The sequence below is a fragment of the Hemiscyllium ocellatum genome, chromosome 11 (assembly GCF_020745735.1).
Source record: "Hemiscyllium ocellatum isolate sHemOce1 chromosome 11, sHemOce1.pat.X.cur, whole genome shotgun sequence".
In the NCBI taxonomy this organism is placed as follows: Eukaryota; Metazoa; Chordata; class Chondrichthyes; order Orectolobiformes; family Hemiscylliidae; genus Hemiscyllium; species Hemiscyllium ocellatum.
Genome location: NC_083411.1, coordinates 42,820,707 through 42,830,988, shown reverse-complemented (window position 1 = coordinate 42,830,988; position 10,282 = coordinate 42,820,707).

Sequence of the window (10,282 nt, the reverse complement as noted above, 5' to 3'; positions counted from 1 at the left end):
ACTTTTGAATTGAATCTTCCAAAATGCATCATCTTGCATTTGCCCAGATTGAACTCCATCTGCCCATCTCTCCAATCTATCTATATTCTGCTCCATTCCCTGACAGTCCCCTTCATTATCTGCTACTCCACCTATTGTCATCTGCAAACTTGCTAATCAGACCACCTTCATCCAGATCATTTATGTATATCACAAACAACAGTGGTCCCAACACAGATCCCTGTGGAACACTACTGGTCACAGTTCTCTATTTTGAGAAACTCACTTCCACTACTACTCTCTGTCTCCTGTTGCCCAGCCAGTTCTCTATCCATCTAGTTAGTACACCCTGGGCCCCATACAACTTCACTTTCTCCATCAGCCTACCATGGGGAAACTTATCAAGCACCTTACTAAAGCCCATGTATATGACATCTACAGCCTTTCCCGCATCAATCAACTTTGTCACTTCCTCAAAAAATTTTATTAAGTTGGTAAGACATGACCTTCTGTGCACAAAACCATGCTGCATATCACTGATAAGCCTATTTTCTTCAAATGAGAATAGATCCTATCCCTCAGTATCTTCTCTAGCAACTTCCCACCACTGACGTCAGGCTCACCGGTAAATAATTACCTGGATTATCCCTGCTACCCTTCTTAAACACAGGACATCATTAGCAATCCTCTAGTCCTCCAGGAACTCACCCATGTTCAAGGATGCTGCAAAGGTATCTGTTAAGGCCCCGGCTATTTCCTCTCTCGCTTCACTCACTAACCTGGGGTAGATCCCATCAGACCTGGAGACTTGTCAACTTTAATGCCTTTTAGAATACCCAACGCTTCTTTCCTCCTTATGCCGACTTGACCTAGAGTAATCGAAGACCTATCTCTAACCTCAACATCCATGATACGTCTCCTCGGCGAACACCAATGTAAAGTACTCCTTAAGAATCTCACCCATTTTCTCCGACTCCATGCATAACTATCCTCCTTTGTCCTTGAGTGGGCCAACCCTTTCCTTCGTTACCTTCTTGCTCCTCATGTATGAATAAAAGGCTTTGGGATTTTCCTTAACCCTGATTGCTAAAGATATTGCATGACCCCCATTAGCTCTCTTAATTCCTCGTTTCAGGTTTGTCCTACATTCCCAAAATTCTTCCAAAGCTTTGTCTGTTTTCAGTCATCTAGACCTTATGTATGCTTCCTTTTTCCTCTTTGCTAGTCTCACAATTTCACCTGTCACCCATGGTCCCCTAACCTTGCCAATTCTATCCCTCATTTTCACAGGGACATATCTCTAATTAATCTCTCTTTAAAAGCCTCCCATTTATCAAAAATGGATTTACCCTCAAACAGCTGCTCCCAATCTACATTCCCCAGATCCTGCCGAATTTTGCTACAGTTGGCCTTCCCCCAACTTTGCACTCTGCCTTTACGATCACTCATTGAGTATTCTAAAACTTACAGAATTGTGATCACTATTCCCAAAGTAATCACCTACTGAAGCTTCAACTGCTGTGATATCCTCTCTGACCATTAATGCAACTCCTCCATCCCTTTTACTTCCCTCTCTATCCTGCCTGGAGTATCTATATCCTGGGATATTTACTTGCCAATCATGCCCTTCCTTCAACCAAGTCTCAGTAATAGCAATAACATCATAATCCCAGGTACTAATCCAAGTCCTAAATTCAGAAAACCTGTCCCTTTGTGTTCATCATTTGCTCCCCACCTACTCATCCCCTTAGTCACGCTGACTTCATTATCGCGCTCCTTAAAGGCTTTAGTTATTACCTCCTTACTGTTCGCTAACATCCTCACTTGGTTCCCATCCCCCTGCCACATTAGTTGAAACCCTCCCCAACAGCATTAGCAAAAGCACCCCCAAGGACATGGGTTCCAGTCCTGTCCAAGTGTAGACTGTCCAATTGTAGGAGTCTCACCACCCCCAGAACCTATCCCAATTTCCCAAAAATCTGAACCCCCTCCCTCTTGCATCATCTCTCAAGCCATGCATTCATCCTGCCTATTCTTTCATTTCTACTCTGACTAGCATGTGCCACTGGTAGCAATCCTGAGATTACTACCTTTGAGGTCCTACTTTTTAAATTGGCTCCTAATTCCCTAAATTCTGCTTGCAGGACCTCATCCCATTCTTTTTAACCTACATCACAAGTGCCTTTATGGACCACGAAAACTGGCTGTGCACCCTCCCCCTTCAGAATGTTTTGCAGCTGATCTGAAACATCCTTGATCCATGCACCTGGGAAGCAACATACCATTTGGGAGTCTCGTTTTTGACCACAGGACCACCTATCTACTCCTCTTATAATTGAATCCCCTGTGACTATAGTCCCTCCACTCTTTTTCCTGTCCTCTGTACAGCAGAGCCAGCCACAGAGCCATGAACCTGGCTACTGCTGTACAGAGGGTCTACCTGTTTTGGAGGGAAATGATCACAGGGGACACCTGCACTGCCTTCCTGCTCTTTCTCTGCCTTTTGGTCACACATTCCATTTCTCCCACAGCAATCCTAATCTGCGATGTCACCAAATCTGCCCCTGCCCAAATATATCGGTTCACCCGCCTTCCCAGAATGCAATTCGACTGCTCCCACTCAGCTCCTTGCTCTCACCATTCCTGCTGCTGCTGCAGATGAAGAGTTAATGTTGTTAAACTTGGAAGACTTGAGAAAATATCTCAAGGGATGTTGTCAGGATTGAAGGGCTTGATCTAAAGCAAGAGGCTGAATAGTCTGGGATTTTCTTTCCGGAACTGCTGAGGCTGAGGGACCATTATAGAGGTTTATAAAATCATGAGGGGCATAGCGATGTGGACCGAATGCTGACAAATGGGACTAGGCCAGATTGGGTTGTCTAGACAGGACAGATGAGTTGGACTAAATGGTTCGCTTCCGTGCTGTACAACTCAATGACTCTCTACTCTTATTTCCCTCCCGATTAATCTTTGAGTCAGCCTCTGCCATTCATTATGAAGAGCGGTTGTGAATAGGATTGTGATGTCTAAGTCTTTTGTTTTAAATGAGAAAGGAGGTAAATGGAAAATGCCATGAGTTTTGAGGTGCATGTGTTTCAGTGCTCAGAACATGGTTAGCAAAGTGGTTAAATTGCAGGCACAGTCGCCATATGGGACTGTTGTGGTAATGCTGGAAACCTGGCTCAAAGAACAGGAGCATTAAAATCGTAATATTTCTGCTTACTGGGTATTCAGGAAATATTGAGAAGGACAAACAGCAGTATTGACGAGAGAAGCTATTATAGCCCTGGGAAAGGGGAATTGAATTGAAGGGTGAATGAAAAGCTCTTCATTGCACAGAATTAAGGAAAAATTGAGGCCCTATTACACTGTTAGATGTAAATTCAAGATCCCCAGCAGTGGAAAGGAGATAGAGAAGCAAATCTATGGGGAAAATGCAGAAAGAGGCAAGAACTACAAAGTACTAATAATGGGAGCCTTGACTTTGCTGAATGTAGGTTAGATAGCTAACAGTACAAAGGTCAAAAAGGGGTAAGAATTCCTGAAATGTGTACAGAACTATCTTAATTTGTGCTTTCCAAGATACATGAGATGAAGTAGTGCTGGACGCAGTTCTGGGAATGAAGTCTTTTAATAAAGATATTGAATGCAAAATAATAGTCAAAGAGCAAGGCTAATGAGAGTAAAGTAATCTTCTTATTGAGGCAGAGGGGACAGTTAAAGAGAGTAAATGAAGCCCAAATGGTCTGTTTCCATACTGTAGGGATCCTATGATTCTGTTCTATGAATATCTTGCATTTGTCTTCACTGGGAAAGAGAATGTTGCTGATATCATATTACAATATTTTAAGACAGTGAGTTACAGTAATGTTAGATAAATTAAAAATAACAGGAGGGCAATTTAAAACTTGGCTGTCAAAGAAGCAAAATCACTCAGTCCAGTTGGAACGTGACCTGAGTTCCTGAGGGAAGAAAGATAGACATTGCAGAGGCACTGACCATAACATCAATGGTCAGTAAACATCTGTGGACAATAATCCAGGACAAAATCATTGTTAGAAAACTCTGGATTTTCTTTTAAATAAACATAATTGTAGACTTGTTAAAGTTAATTATGTTTGATTAATCTGAGTGAGATCTTTGGTAAGGTAATAGAAAGGGTGATTGAGGAGAGTGCAGTTGATATTGTATATGAATTTTCAAAGGGTATTTTATAAATCACTACAAAATAGATTTATTAACAAAATTAAAGCCTGTGGGATTAAAAGGTCAATAGCAGCACAGATGAGTAATTAATTCAGGGACAGAAAGCAGAGTGTAATGATTAAGGGATAAAAGTGCACAATGGTTTGCCTCAGGTACTCAATATTCGAATCACTGCCTGTTTCGTCATGCATTCATTATTTGGACTGAGGGATATGAGGCATAATTTCAAAGTTTTCGTATAATTTGCTGACAATGAGGAGCATGTCAACAGCCCTCTGACTGGTAAAAATGAACAGACAAACATAAAATACAAACAAAATCAGAAAATGCTGGAAAACCTGAGCTCATCTGGTAGCATCTGGGGAGAGAAATCAGAATTAACGTTTCAGATCCAGTGACCCTTCCTCAGAACTGATGGGAGCTAGGAAAATTTTATATTTTATAAGATGCTGGGGTAGTGAGAGGGAATAAGGAGTAAATGATAGGTAGAGGTCGAACCCAAACAGAGAGAGGAACAGTTGGACAGATAAAAGAGTGGACAATGATCAGCCTGGGATATTGAATAGCCACTAATGGAGACAAATAGTGGTTAACGATGGGTTGTGTCTAATAGCAGACTGTGCTAACAAGGTCTGGTGTATAGGGGTTGGGGTAAGGACATGGGAGAAAGTACCTCAAGCCCTAAAATTGTTGAACTCAATATTGAATCCAGAAGGCTGTGGAGATCCCCAGTGGAAAATGAAGTGCTGATCTTCCAGCTTGTGAGAAGGTGTACAGAGTATGAGCAGGCAGGGAAAGAGTTAAGTTCGGAGTTTTGTGAAACAAGAGGTTCAGCTGAGCATGCCACAGATCAGGTAAGAACCTACAGTTAACAGTGGGGTGCTGCAGGCAAGGGTAATGGGTTAACAAGGTGGAAAAACAGTCTTCATGTAGAGTCATTTACCAACCTTGGAAGCATTCAGTTATGCAAGGTCAGCTAACAAGGGGAAAAATATCCATTGTTTGAATCCACTTAACAAGGTTAAGAACATTCATTGTATAACAGCAAAGGGTTTGGTCTCTGCGATTGATACTTGTTGATTGTAATGGTCACCCAATTAATATGCATGTTGCTTTACCTGGATGCTCCTTCCCGTAAAATGACTATATATTTAATTGAGAAACTGCTCTTTCAGAGAAGACTGTGAACTCATGTCTCTGTGCACATGGGCAATCATTCTCTCCCCCTCTAGGGTCCAGAATAAAGATGAAGGAGGTAAAACTACAATGTGTCTCTGAGCGTTTTGCTTCGACTGAGGGGAAAACGGGATGACAATATTGGCATAGTCGGCAGGATCCAAACGAATAGTTACGATTGGATGGTATCTGAGGCCACCTGGAATGTTGGTGTCTTGAGGTAGATGGGCCCACAAATTAAGACTTTAAAGCTTGGTCCCTCTCCTGTGCGTCGGAGACAGTCCCCTCACTCAATTGCTCCCTATTCTATGGATTCCTCAAATGATTATTAGGTCAGTCAAGAGACACAGTTTCACAAGCGCACTGACAGGCAGTGGTTCAAGTCCTCAGTGCTGCATTGGGGAGAGGGGGATATGATTGAGGTTTGAGTCTTCTGCGCTGTACTGGGGTTCGAGTTCCCTGGGGTGGGTGTGATTGAGGTTTGACTCTTCTGTGCAGTACTGAGGTTCGCATCCCCTAGGGTGGCTGTGATTGAGGTTCGAGTCCTCTGCACTGTACTGGGGTTCGAGTCCCCTGGGGTGGGTTTGAGTTGAGGTTTGAATCCTCTATGCGGTAGTGGGGTTCGAGTCCCTTGGGATGCGTGTGATTGAGACTCGAGTCCTCTGCATTGTACTGGGGTTCAAGTCCCCTGGGATGGGTGTGATTGAGGCTCAAGTCCTTTGCATTGTACTGGAGTACAAGTCCCCTGGGATGGTTGTGATTGAGGCTCGAGTCCTCTGCATTGTACTGGGGTTAGAGTCCCCTGGGATGCATGTGATTGAGGCTCGAGTCCTCTGCATTGTACTGGGGTTAGAGTCCCCTGGGATGCATGTGATTGAGGCTCGAGTCCTCTGCATTGTACTGGGGTTAGAGTCCCCTGGGATGCATGTGATTGAGGCTCGAGTCCTCTGCATTGTACTGGGGTTAGAGTCCCCTGGGATGCCTGTGATTGAGACTCGAGTCCTCTGCATTGTACTGGGGTTCAAGTCCCCTGGGATGGTTGTGATTGAGGCTCGAGTCCTCTGCATTGTACTGGGGTTAGAGTCCCCTGGGATGGGTGTGATTGAAGTTCAAGTCTTCTGTGCGGTACTGGGGCTTGAGTTTACTGGGTGGGTTGATTTGAGGTTCAAGTGCACTGTGCTGAGGTCTGAGCTTTCTGTGTTTAAGTGACCTTCAAACTCTCTGTGTTGAGGTTCGAGCTTTCTGTATTTAAATGAGTTTTGAGCTCTCTATGTTTAATTGAGATTTGAGTTTTCTGTGTTTAATTGGGATTCGAGCTTTCTGTGTTTAAGTGGTGTTCGGCCTCTCTGTTTTTTAAAAATATTTTTATTGAAAAAATGTTTCTTTACAAAATTATAAAATTGCAAAAATATGAAAATATAACATTATTACAACAAAAACAACAACAATAAACAATAAACCAACTACTCTACTAAAGAACTCACAACTACACTCATTACACATCAATAAATAAATAAGTAAATAAATAATGCCGTTCAGTGTAACAAGACCTCGGCACTCAACCTTCAACAGCATCAATTATTAAACTCACGTTTGCTCAAAACTCTTCCTCTCAGGACATTAGGCTTATTAACCAAACCACCATGGCTCAACAAAATCCCTAATTAAAATGGCCGATAGATCTACTTCCAAATATTTCAAAAAGGGCTGCCATGTCTTACAAAAATTGTCCATTTTCTGGTGCACCATATTTGGAAGAATGTCCAAAGGAATGTGTTCCATAATTAACTTATGTCACCCCGACAGACCCGAGGGATTCCACACACCCAGCACATCAGAATGTTCTTCCTCACACAAAATGAGAGGTTGCTTAAAAAAACTTTCTCCCATGTACATCCAAGGGTGACAAATTTAGCAAATCCAGGAAAAGAGAAACCGGGTCCACCATTACTTCAGTCTCCAAGGCCTTCTCTATTACTCCTGCCACAGCACCCCAGTATGGATGGAGCCTGTGGCAGGACCACAGACAATGAGTGAGGGTACCTGTGTTTATTTTACACTTGGGGCAAAATGAAGACACTCCCTGCTTAAATTTTGCAAGACGATCTGGGGTCAAATGAGCCCTATGAAGAATCTTTAACTGCAAAGCATGGGTCCTATTACATTTTGAAATCCTCTTCGCATTCTCACAAATGTCCCCCCAAGTTTCCAGAGCGATCGTCACCCCTAAATCTCTCTCCCAGACCTCCTGTAATCGCTTGATGTCACCCGAGAAACCTCACCCCAATAAATGATAGAGAGTACTCGCTGAAAGAGTGCTCATAGCCTATAGCACCCTCTTTTCCATATCAGACCTGTAACACTCAGTCAGAATGTAGTCTCGTCTCAGATTAAATCTCTGGTCTGAAAAACACAGAAGAGGTCCCTGCTCGATAATCCATACTTATGAGTTATTTGATCAAATGACATTAACATTTCATCTTCAAACAGGTCACCCAAATAAGAGACTCCCCATCCGCCCAGGGGCGGACTTAAACCCAGGATCCATTGTCCCTGGCTGGAAACCTGGCATAGCAACTATGAGAGTCTGGAAAGATATTTTAGACATATTACCCTCCATCTGTCTCATTGCCCTCCACGCTTTGACAGTGTTAATAATTGCAGTTGATTGCAGCAATATTCCGCAACTATCCTCATTTTGTCCAGAAAAAACAGGTTAATAACAGGACACTTTGCCTGGGAGGCCTCAACGTCCAATCATATCGACGCCAAGTCCTCACAGTCCCAATCACACACAAAGGATAAAAGGGAGCTCAATTGATATCTTCTGACATCTAGGAGAGCCACTCCTCACAACCCTTGGGGCATTTGCAATTTTGTAACCTTGATAAAATGCTGCTTATGGTGCCAAATAAAAGAATTAAACCAACTATTTAATTTCCGAAACGATTGTCCAGGAAAAACAAAGGGAAGCATCCACAGAGGGTATAATAAGCAAGGAAGAACATTCATTTTAATAACAGCAACTTGACGTAGCCATGATATTGGAAGGGTCTCCCCATCTTTGAAGGTCTTGTTTAATCTTGTCAAACAAATGAACAAAATTAGCCTTGAATAACTGATCAAAACTAGGGGTAACTGAGAGGCCCAAAAAAGGAAAGCCTCTCTGTGCCCACTTAAAGGGGAACCCACCTTCAAGGTCCAGTATTCTCCTAAGACCCCCCATAAGCGTAGCTTCCGATTTTGAAAAAAATGATCGTGTAACCTGAGAAAAAGCCAAATGAATTAAGCCAACGGTTCAATCACCAATGTGAAGAGCAAAGATGAGGGGGACAGCCTTGCCGACTGCCCTTACCAAAGTTCGAATTGTCAGACCGTATACCATTGATGAGGACCACTACCAGAGAATCACTGGAAAGGACCCTTACTTATCTAGTAACCACTTCACCAATGCCAAACCGCTCCAGGGTATAAAAAAGATATGGCCATTCCACCCGGTCAAATGCCTTCTCCATGTCCATGGAAACCACCAACCCTTGAACCGTGTTAAGTAGTCTCTTAACATTATTAGAAGATCTGTAACCCTTTATAAAACCCGTCTGATCCTCCTTAACAATAGAGAGCAACACCCTTTCCAACCTCAATGCCAGAGTCTTTGATAAAATTTTAAAATGAGTGCTTAAAAGCAAGATGGGTCGGTAAGAAGCACAATCCTCTGGGGCCTTCTGTTTCATGAGGATAAGACAGATATTAGCCTCTCTCAAGGATGGTAGGAGGCAATCTCGACTGTATGAATAGTTATACGTGTGTAGCATCAGCCCTGACAGTATGTTTACAAATCCTTTATAAAACCCGCTGGACAAGCAAGCTATCAGGGCCGGGCGCCTTTCCACTTTGAAGTTGCCTCACTGCCTCCTGTGTCTCTTGGACTGTTAAAGGAGCACTAAGGAGAGATGCCTGTTCAGCAGACACACCAAGAAGATCCAAATTCCTAAAAAACAAAGACTCCATCTTATCCCATTTGTCCTCATAGCATTCAAATTGGTAAAGTTCAGAATAAAACCTCCAAAACGCCTCATTGATCTTTTTAGCATCGTAAGTCAGAGTCCCATTCCCTTCCCTAACAGGAGCAATTGACTGGGAGGCATTCTTCTTCCTGACCAAATCTGCCAAGTATTTACCCGGCCTACACCATGCTCAAACAGCCTCTACTTCGCAAAGGAAAGTTCCTTCCTTGCTGTGTGTGTTAGCATGGAGTTTAAGGTGGATCAGAGAGCTGTGACCCATTGCAGCTTAGTCACTGACTGGCTACTATAATATGTCATCTCAGCTGCCCTCAGTTGTGCCTTAAGCAGACATTGCTGCTCTCCCTTCTGTCGCTGCTGGCTGGCAGAGTATGAGATAATTATCCCTCTAGCATAGGCCTTAGTAGTTTCCCAACGAATGGACGGATTTCCAGCTGTACCTGAGTTGGTGGCCAAAAGAGCTTCAAATTCCCTAGAGACGTATTCTACAAACCTGCTGTCCTTGACAATGAAGGGATCCATTTGACAGTACCGTGAGCCCATTGCATCACCCTTAATCTTGACCGCTGCATGGTCAGAGATGGCCATGTTCCCAATCGAACATGATACCAAATCTAAAAAAGCCACGGGAGTTAGGAAATAATCTATCCTTGTGTGGCATTTAGGAGGATTGGAAAAAAATGCAAAATCTCTGCCTGTACGGTATAAACGTCTCCAAATGTATACCAACCCCAGTTCCACACATAGATCACCCAACTGCTTAGATTGTGAAGAAAGTTTTGGGGGGCCTTTGGGCATTCTATTCAGCACAGGATCCATAAGGCAATTAAAGGTCCCCCCCACTATAATAATATGCTGCAACATCATTGGTGGGTGGCACGGTGGCACAGTGGTTA